General features: G+C 47.6%; 1 pseudogene; it reads left to right on the plus strand.

Moving 5' to 3' along the window:
• Positions 1–9,304: 9,304 nt before the first annotated feature.
• On the plus strand, positions 9,305–9,864 carry LOC123409170 (annotated as a pseudogene).
• The last annotated feature ends 927 nt before the right edge of the window (positions 9,865–10,791 follow it).

The raw sequence follows: 10,791 nt of genomic DNA on the forward strand, positions 1-10,791 counted from the left end.
TGACCATGAGATCATATAACTCACTGACACCGGAGGAATGCTTTGTGTGTATCAAACGTCGCAACGTAACTGGGTGACTATAAAGATGCTCTACAGGTATCTCCGAAGGTGTTAGTTGAGTTAGTATGGATCAAGACTGGGATTTGTCACTCCGTGTGACGGAGAGGTATCTCGGGGCCCACTCGGTAATACAACATCACACACAAGCCTTGCAAGCAATGTAACTTAGTGTAAGTTACGGGATCTTGTATTACGGAACGAGTAAAGAGACTTGCCGGTAAACGAGATTGAAATAGGTATGCGGATACTGACGATCGAATCTCGGGCAAGTAAGATACCGAAGGACAAAGGGAATGACATACGGGATTATACGAATCCTTGGCACTGAGGTTCAAACGATAAGATCTTCGTAGAATATGTAGGATCCAATATGGGCATCCAGGTCCCGCTATTGGATATTGACCGAGGAGTCTCCCGGGTCATGTCTACATAGTTCTCGAACCCGCAGGGTCTGCACACTTAAGGTTCGACGTTGTTTTATGCGTATTTGAGTTATATGGTTGGTTACCGAATGTTGTTCGGAGTCCCGGATGAGATCACGGACGTCACGAGGGTTTCCGGAATGGTCCGGAAACGAAGATTGATATATAGGATGACCTCATTTGATTACCGGAAGGTTTTCGGAGTTACCGGGAATGTACCGGGAATGACGAATAGGTTCCGGGAGTTCACCGGGGGGGCAACCCACCCCGGGGAAGCCCATAGGCCATGAGGTGGCGCACCAGCCCTTAGTGGGCTGGTGGGACAGCCCAAAAGGGGCCTATGCGCCAAGGATAAGAAATCAAAGGAAAAGGAAAAAAAAAAGAGGGAGGAGGTGGGAAGGGAGGGGGACTCCCTCCCACCAAACCTAGTCCAACTCGGTTTGGGGGGGGGAGAGTCCTCCCCCTTGGCTCGGCCGACCCCTTGAGGGTCCTTGGACCCCAAGGCAAGGCCCCCCTCCCTCCCACCTATATATACGGAGGTTTTAGGGCTGATTTGAGACGACTTTTCCACGGCAGCCCGACCACATACCTCCACAGTTTTTCCTCTAGATCGCGTTTCTGTGGAGCTCGGGCGGAGCCCTGCTGAGACCAGGTCATCACCAACCTCCGGAGCGCCGCCACGCTGCCGGAGAACTCTCCTACCTCTCCGTCTCTCTTGCTGGATCAAGAAGGCCGAGATCATCGTCGAGCTGTACGTGTGCTGAACGCGGAGGTGCCGTCCGTTCGGTACTAGATCGTGGGACTGATCGCAGGATTGTTCGCGGGGCGGATCGAGGGACGTCAGGACGTTCCACTACATCAACCGCGTTCTCTAACGCTTCTGCTGTACAGTCTACAAGGGTACGTAGATCACTCATCCCCTCTCGTAGATGGACATCACCATGATAGGTCTTCGTGCGCGTAGGAAATTTTTTGTTTCCCATGCGACGTTCCCCAACAAATACCCCCCGATACTATCCATAGTTTCATCAAAATAAGCAACCAACTCAACAAAAACAGAATATGTTAACAACAGACCAGTCTGTAGAAATCTGTATACTTCCTATACTTCTGGTACTTCCAAAATTCTGAAAACTTACGACAGTCTGAAGAATTTGCGTAACAATCAGCAGCAAAAAAATGAACTCAAAAGCTCTTATAGAAAAAAATGAAAGTTCATTTCGTGAGCAGAAAGTTTTTGTCTTTTCCAGCATGACCAAACGATCATCCCCAAGACTAATCATAATGGTTTCACTTGGCACAAACGCAAAAAGAAACACAAAAAACACAATCATAACAGAATTACGAAAGTGTGGAAAACACAAAACAGAAAGAAAAGGATAGATTCGTTGGGTTGCCTCCCAACAAGCGCTATTGTTTAACGCCCTTAGCTAGGAAAAAGGTGATGGAATCACATATAGTCATCTTTGGTGCTCAAACCATAAGTAGCCCTCATCATAGATTCATAAGGCAATCTTATTTTATTTCTAGGAAAATGCTCCATGCCCTTCTTTAGAGGAAATTGAAATCTAATATTCCATTCCTTAATATCGATGATATCACCAATAGTACTTAGGAAAGGTCTACCAAGAATAATGGGACATGAAGGATTGCAATCTATGTCAAGTACAATGAAATCCACGGGTACATAGTTCTTATTTGCAACAACAAGAACATCATCGATCCTTCCCATGGGTTTCTTGACAGTAGAATCCGCAAGATGCAAATTAAGAGAACACTCTTCAATCTCATGAAAACCAAGAATATCACATAAAGACTTTGGAATCGCGGAAACACTAGCACCCAAATCACACAAAGCATTGCAATCATAGTTTTTGATTTTGATTTTGATAGTAGGTTCCCACTCATCATGAAGTTTTCTAGGTATAGAGACTTCTAATTCGAGTTTCTCTTCAAGAGATTTCATCATAGCATCTACGATATGTGTGGTAAAGGCTTTGCTTTGCCTATAAGAAAGTGGAGAGTTTGTAATGGATTGCATCAAAGAAATGCATTCAAACAAGGAGCAACTATCATAATTGAATTCCTTGAAATCCATAGTGGGAGTTTCATTACTACCCAATATTTTGATTTCTTCTACTCCACTCTCCACACCTTTATCATCAAGATAGGTGGATTCCGAATCATTGGAGCGTTTTTCAACCAAAGTGGATTCATATCCAGCCCCTTCATCAATAGGTTTGACACGCGAAAACAAAGATTCAAGAGGAGTCACACCAAGCACTTTAAGATCTTCGTGATTTGCATCACTAGAACGCACCCTTTTAAACCATTCATGCCTAGCGCGAATTTGGGCGGTTCTTTCTTTGCTCTCATTCATGGAGACATGCATAGCTTTTAAAGTTTTATCCAAGTTGACCTTGGGAGGAGCACACCTAACTTTCAAAGCATCAATATCACAAGACATCCTATCAACGCTCTTAGCCAAATCGTCTATTTTCAGTAGTTTTTCCTCTATGGACGCATTGAAAATCTTTTGAGAGTTGATGAACTCTTTGATATTACTCTCTAAATCAGAGGGTAATTTGTTGTGATTTCCATAAGTGTTGTTGTAGGAATTGCCATAATTGTTAGAGGAGTTACTAGGAAAAGGCCTAGGAACATAGTTTTCTCTAAAAGCATTGTTGTTGCCAAAATTGTTCCTACCAACAAAATTAACGTCCAAACTAGCGTTGCTACTCTCAATCAAGGAAGATAGTGGCATGTCATTAGGATCTAAAGGAGCATTTCTACTAGCAACCAAATTCATCAACTCGTCCATCTTAGCACTAAGCGAGTTAATTTCTTCTATAGCGTGTACCTTCTTGCGAGAAGGTGACCTTTTAGTGTGCCACTGAGGGTAGTTGGTCATGATATTGTCTAGGAGTTTTGTAGCGTCTCCTAACGTGATTTCCATGAACGTTCCACCTGAGGCGGAGTCCAAGATATTGCGAGAAGCAAAATTCAGACCAACGTAAAAGATTTGTATAATCATCCACAAACTTAAGCCATGAGCAGGACAATTTCTAATCATTAACTTCATCCTCTCCCAAGATTGTGCAACGTGTTCATGATCAAGTTGCTTGAAATTCATGATATCATTACATGGAGAGATAATCTTAGCAGGCGGAAAATACTTGGATATGTAAGCATCTTTGCACTTATCCCAAGAATCGATACTATTTTTAGGCAAAGAAGAAAACCAAGTTTTTGCGCGATCTCGCAACGAGAAAGGAAAAAGCTTCAACTTAATCACGTCATTATCCACATCTGTTTTCTTTTGCATATCGCAAAGTTCAATGAAGGTATTGAGATGGGATGCGACATCTTCACTAGGAAGGTCAGAGAATTGCTCTTTCATAACAAGATTCAGCAAGGCAGCGTTGATTTCATACGATTCGGCACTAGTGGCGGGAGCAATGAGAGTACTAATAAAATCATTATTATTGGTACTCAAGAAGTCGCAAAGTTTAATGTTTTCAGCCATGATGACCTCAACAAACCAACAAGAGCACAAGCAAGCAAGAAAACTGGCAAAGGAAAACGGCAAAAGGCAAATGAAAATGGCAAAGGAGAAAGGCAAATGAAGAAGGCAAAGGAGAAAGGCAAATGAAAACGGCAAATGTAAAGTGGGGGAGAGGAAAACGAGAGGCAACTGGAAAAATAGGTAAATGCAAGAGATGAGTTTGTGACACCTACTTGGATAGATCTTGACTTGATCTCCCTTCCCCTTGCCAGAAATAGGCGTGTTGACGGGAGATTATTCTTGTCTTGATCTCCTCGGCAAGCGATCCTCCTCCCCGGCAACGGCACCAGAAATCCTTCACCTACTGCGACAACAAACCTTCCCTGACAACGGCGCCAGGAATCCCGCTGCTACGGGCTACGCCTTTAGGGACTTCCTTGGCAAATATGCAAAGGATTTCCCTGCAGCCTTGGAGCCTTGCGTTGGTGTTCCCTTGAAGAGGAAAGGGTGATGTAGCACATCGACGGTAAGTATTTCCCTCAGTTTGAGAACCAAGGTATCGATCCAGTGGGAGGATCACGTCGAGTCACAAGTACCTGCAAAAACACAAAGTGCTTGCACCCAACGCTATGAAGGGGTTGTCAATCCCTTATAGATTGTTTGCAAAGTGAGAACTAAAAGCAAAAAGTAAACAAAGCAAAGTAAAAGTGAAAGTGGAGACGATAGTTGTGAATAGACCCGGGGGTCATATTGTTCACTAGTGGCTTCTCTCATGAAGGAAGTAGACGGTGGGTGAACGAATTACTGTCGAGCAATTGATAGAACCGCGCAAAGTCGTGACGTTATCTATGGTAATGATTATATCTAGAGGCATCACGTCCAAAACAAGTAGACCGATACTTTCTACATCTACTACTATTACTCCACACGTCGACCGCTATCCAGCATGCATGTAGTGTATTAAGTTCATAAGAACAGAGTAACGCCTTAAGCAAGATGACATGATGTAGATATCCAATCTCATATCTATGATAAAAGCCCATCTTGTTACCCTTGATGGCAATAACACAATGCGTTCCTTGCTGCCCCTTCTGTCACTGGGAAAGTTCACCACACGGTTTGAACCCAAAACCAAGCACTTCTCCCATTGCAAGAATCATAGATCTAGTTGGCCATACAAAACCCAAGACTCGGAGAGACTTACAAGGATACCAAATCATGCATATAAGAAATCAGCAAAGACTCAAATATAATTCATAGATAATCTGATCACAAATCCACAATTCATCGGATCTCGACAAACACACCGCCAAAGAGGATTACATCGGATAGATCTCCATGAAGATCATGGAGAACTTTGTATTGAAGATCCAAGAGAGAGAAGAAGCCATCTAGCTACTAACTACGGACCTGTAGGTCTGAAGTGGACTACTCACGAGTCATTGGAGAGGCGATGATGTTGATGTAGAAGCCCTCCAACTCCAAAGTCCCCTCTGGCAGGGCACCGGGAAGGGTCTCCAGATGAGTTCTCGCGGAAACGGAAGCTTGCGGCGGCGGAAAAGTGTTTTCGTGGATGCCCTGATTTTTTCTGGGATTTTAGGGAATTTATAGACAAAAGAGATAGGGCAGGGGAGCTTCAAGTGGACCACAAGCCTGGTAGCCGTCACCCCCCTGGTGGCGGCTACAGGGCTTGTGGGCCCCCTGTGGCGCTCCTGCCTTGGCCCTCAAGTCCACCGATCTTCTTCTGTTCCGAAAAAAATTATTTCGGGGATTTTATTCCATTTGGACTCCGTTCGAAAATCAGATCTGAAAAGAGTCAAAAACACAGAAAAAACAAGAACTGGCACTTGGCACTGAATTAATAAGTTAGTCCCAAAAAAGATATAAAAGGTACATAAAACATCCAAAGTAGACAAGATAACAGCATGAAACCATCAAAAATTATAGATACGTTTGAGACGTATCAGTAGGCAATGTCGTTAGTGGAAAAGAAGGAGCGGAGGGAGGAGTTGATGAATTCCCGACTATTGTCGCATTGCAACGCCTTGGTGATGATGTTGCATTGGGTGCGAATGAACGAGAAAAAGCAATGGAGCATGAGTAAGGTGTCCGATTTGTTACGTAGAGGAAATTACCAGGAAAAATGAGAATAATCATCCAAAATAATTAAATGATATTTGTAGCCTGAAAACATACAAGGGAGAGGTCCAAAGTTCACAATGGATTAACTCAAAGGGTGAAAAGGTGCGGCTACTAGAAGAGGGGAAGGAGAGGAGAGGCTGTCGTCCTAATTAACCGGCATTACACGGTGTGGTGGGAGATTTATTACAAGGCACGAGAAAATCACTAGTAATGGAGGAAAGGGACTGGGAGCTTGGGTGTCCAAGACGGCGATGTCATAGGTCCGCGGTGGAGACGGTGGCGGAGAGTGCAGCGGGCCACGTCGAGTTACTGCCGAAGAATGGGTAGAGATCGCCGAAGCTAGACGAGATCATGAGAACCCTCCTGGTGCACAGATCCTTCAAAAGAAAACCAAAGGGGTAAAATTCAATAGAGCAGGAATTATCACGAGTAAATTGGTGGACAAAGATAAGATTAGTGACAATGTTGGGTGAGAAGATAACATCACGGAGGTGGAAGGGGGAGGTGGAGAGGGTGGTGGAGCCGGTGCCGACTATGGGAAGATGATAACAATTGCCAGCCACAACACTTGATAAATTATGCTTTAATTTAGAATTCGCGAGATTTAGGTTACCAGGGTTGCCTGTGATGTGAAAGGTAGTGCCGCTCTCGAGGTACCAGTTGTTGTTGGCAGAACCGGCGGGGGGATATTCGTTGGCGCTGTAGGACGCATGGATCATGGCGAGCTGATCCCATGCGGGCTCTTGTGGCGGTGGAGGTGGAGTTGCCGGCAGATGCTGGACAGGGTACGCGTGCGCATGGGAGCCCGGCGCCGGCCCAAGGACACCGACAGAGTTGGGGGGACCTAGCCAGGGCGAGGTGAGGGTATCGCCATACCGTACGAGGTGAAGAACCCCATGTAGGGGTTGTACGGAAGTTGGAAAGGAGCGCCACGTCCTCCATGATCGTCGTGTCCGTGGCCTCGTCCGCGGTTGCGATCACCGCCGTCCTTGTGATTGTCGTTGCCACGGCCACGTGGAGGCCCGTGCCCGTGCTTAGAGGAGTCGGCAGTGCGGTCACCATAGCAAGGAGCAGAGGAGCCGCCGGGGCTGGAGGAAGAACCGGGGGCGGGGCCACCGTGCCCGGAGGGAGCACTCGTGACTGCGAGGATGGTGGCGCGACCGCCGGCCTCAAGTGAGACAAGTTCTCCTCGGCAAGCTTGAGTCCGGAGAAGAAGGTCTCAAATGGCGGGAGAGGAACCATGTCACCGAGGACGACTCGAATTGTGACGAGCCGTTTGTCGATGCCGTGGAGGAACTGGGTGGTGAGATCCACCTCGGTGATGGGGTAGTCAATGTCGGCGAGACCGGCGGTGAGGAGCTTCATGCGACGAGCATTTTCAAAGACAGAAAGACCCCCCCCTGTTTGAGGTTGCGATATTGCTGGTTGAGGGTCACGTAACGGGCGGCGCGATTGGCGAGGAAGTAGTCGCGAATACGCCCCGAGAGATCAAAGGTGGTAGTGGGATCGACGACATGGTCAATGAGCGGATCAGCCAGGCTGGAGTAGATCCAAAGGACAAGGTGGGCATAGAGATCGCGGAGGTGGGCATCGACATTGGGACGAAGGGGCTGCTTGATGAAATGGGTGACGCCGTAACGGAGAAGGACGAGGAGGAAGAAGGACTTCCACTTGCGGTAGTTGTGGTCGTCGGGATTGAGGAGAAATTTTATGTGATTTTGGATACTATCATGGAAAATGGGATGGTGAGGGAGAGGAACAGCGGGCAGTGGTGGTGGTGGAGGCGGCGCGCCGAAGGTGAAGAGAGGCACAAATTGAGAGGTAGCAGGGGGTACCGAAGACGAAGGGAGAGGAGGCAGCGATGGCGGCGGAATTGGAAGCCGGGGCGGTGTCAAAGACCATCGTCGAGGGAGCAGAGTGGATGGCCGGGCTGATGGCCAGGGTGGTCGAGGGATGGGAGGCCATGAAGAGTGCGCCTGAAAGCTGATACCAAATTAGAAAGATTAATTTACTTCACACACTGTCATATTACACGAGCAGTTACATATATAGCCGAGAGGGGGAGATGGACGTCCCGAGAGAGATGGCACGTAGGCTAGAAAGTCGTTGGAGATCCTATAAACTAGGAGTACAGGTAGGACTAGGTACAACAGTCTATATACAGGTTAACACTTTTCCCATGCTTTCCGTGGAGAAAATGAGGCACGACCGCACGAGCCCGATTACCAGGTTGTGTGTCACTAACGGGAGCACCTATGTGACATTCCTGCGTCAATTTGATGTCGTTTCGCACCGTGAAGTCATCGACTGGGCCAGCCCATTTCTGCGTGGTGTAGTGACACGACCAAACACGATCCGGTTCACTGCAGCGGACTGGTTTGCAGCGATTTCGATTCAGTGTAGCAAACCGGACACTCTGACAATCAGTTTTTTCTTACCTTTTTTATTTCCAACTATATTCGAAAAATGCGAACACTTTTTTGGACTTGTGAAAAAAAGTCGGAACTGATACATTGTTTGAAATTCTGAACAGTTTTTAAAAAACATGAACATTCTTTAAAATTCCCGAACATTTTTCAAAATGAGATTTTAAAAAATTAAGTACCCACAATTTTTCAATTTGCAAATAGATTTGAAATAGGGAAATCTCACAAAATTTTGAACATTTTTTCAATAAATTAAGTCATTGAACATTTTCCAAAATGCAAAACTGTTTTTAAAAATTTAAACAATTTATAAAATTCCCAATTTAAAAAATAAACAAACAGAAAAGGAGCAGAAAAAACAGGATTTGTTTTTGATTTAGAAACCTTCTAGAAGATCCCGAATACTGGTAAAATAGAAACGTGTTAGAAGGGTCCCAAAAGCAGATGGACGAGAACAGATTTAGAACATCTTCAACAGCGGCGTCAAAAAACGCAAACGCGTGGTAAACTGAACTTTTAGCGCGCGCGGGACGAAATCGCGCGCTCCAGCGGACGTGGAAAAATAGCGCGCGCGGTAAATCATTGGGGAAAGCGGGCGGCCGCGCGTTAGATTTGGGGCATCGCTTTCAGCGCGTCTATAAAATGCGACGCTCGTCACACGGCTGCCCATAGCCATGCGCCCTCTGCCGCTTCCTCGCCGCTGTCTCTGCCGCTTCCGATTCGCTCCCTCTGTCGCTCCCTCTGCCACCATGCCGCCGCGCCGCCGTGGATCCTCGGGTTACTGTGGCATCCTCGAGCGCCCCTCCGACGTCTACTACGCCGGGATCAGGTCCGACGACATCCGCCTCGGCCTCGACACCTTCGAAAGCTCGCACGAGGCCGCCCGCGCGTACGACGCGGCGGTGTGGCGCCTAGGGAGGCCTCGTGCGCTGATGAACTTCCAGGATGTCTACACGCACGAGCAGGCGCAGGACCTCGCCCCTCCGCCCTGTCTGATAACAGACCAGGACCGTGAGGGGCACCATCGGCGGCAGTGCCGGCTCCTCGTCGCCGAGGAGGACGAGCGAGCCATGGCGGAGTGGCGCCGGTGTCTCGCGGAGGACATCGCCGCCGAGAACGCCTTCTGGGCGGAGAGGACGGCGAGGCGTCACAAGGAGTTGGACGACAGGCGTCGGCGCAAGGCACTCGCTATATCGCAGTGCGAGGTCGTCAACAACGATGGACGTCCATCTTTACTTCTGACGATGAACGTTGGGAGGACGCATGGCTATCTACCTCGAACAGCAGCGACAATAACGACTCGGAGTAGTTTTATCTATATATGCTAGTTTTATTATCGTGTTGGACTTGTTTTAATATCTATATTATCGTGTTGGACTAGTTTATTATCTATATGATGAACTATGTATCAAATCTATGCATATATTTTTTAACGTGTTGGACTAGTTTTGTGTTTTGATTTGCAGCGTCCGCTTGAGCGCCACGCGTGCTAAAATATGTTGCAGCCGCTGGAGCCGGCGCTCGTTGGCGCGCTAAAAAAAGCTAGTCGTGCGCTGCAACTCCGATTTTTTGGGCGTCGGTCGAAGCGCGCCTGTTGGAGATGCTTTTAATGGGCCTGTCCAGTGCGCTCTTGTTGTATAGACCTTGTGCGTTTGGGGCGTGTTTGCTTGCATGTGTTGCATCTAGCTCGCATCCATCATGCAATATCTAGGTCGTTTGGTAATTTGTATGGGTCATTCAGCCTGGCCCGGCGGATGCAAAAGGAAGCCTCTCAGCCAGGCTGAGGGGAACGCAGGATTCCTGCGCATCTGTTGTGCAGGCTCGTTCCTCCGTCCTCCTCTTCGTCACACGCTGCCGCCAGGAAAGCTCCCCCATATCCTTGGATCCAGTCGACCAAGATTCGTCGAATCCATCTTTGTCAAGCACCACCACCTCCAGTCTTCTCTACCAAGCAACGCCGCCACCACCCTTGTCAAGCGTCGCTGCCACCGCCCTTGTCAAGCGCCGCCAGCTTCATTTGCCTCCACTAAGCGTTGCTGCCGCCGCCGGATCCTGGCTCCTCGTGACGGCACACAGAGGAATATCGCGTTCACTGGTGAGTTTCCTCAACCAAGCACGGCGGTTGCCGTTGCACACGTCAAGTGTGGCAATCTTTCACTAGTAGAAAATTGCTCTTTCGGCCGGAGCACAAAGGACCATCAACCTCAGTTCAAATTAAAACCGAGACCAATGCCAG

The sequence above is a fragment of the Hordeum vulgare genome, chromosome 7H, assembly GCF_904849725.1.
Source record: "Hordeum vulgare subsp. vulgare chromosome 7H, MorexV3_pseudomolecules_assembly, whole genome shotgun sequence".
Taxonomy (NCBI): domain Eukaryota; kingdom Viridiplantae; phylum Streptophyta; class Magnoliopsida; order Poales; family Poaceae; genus Hordeum; species Hordeum vulgare.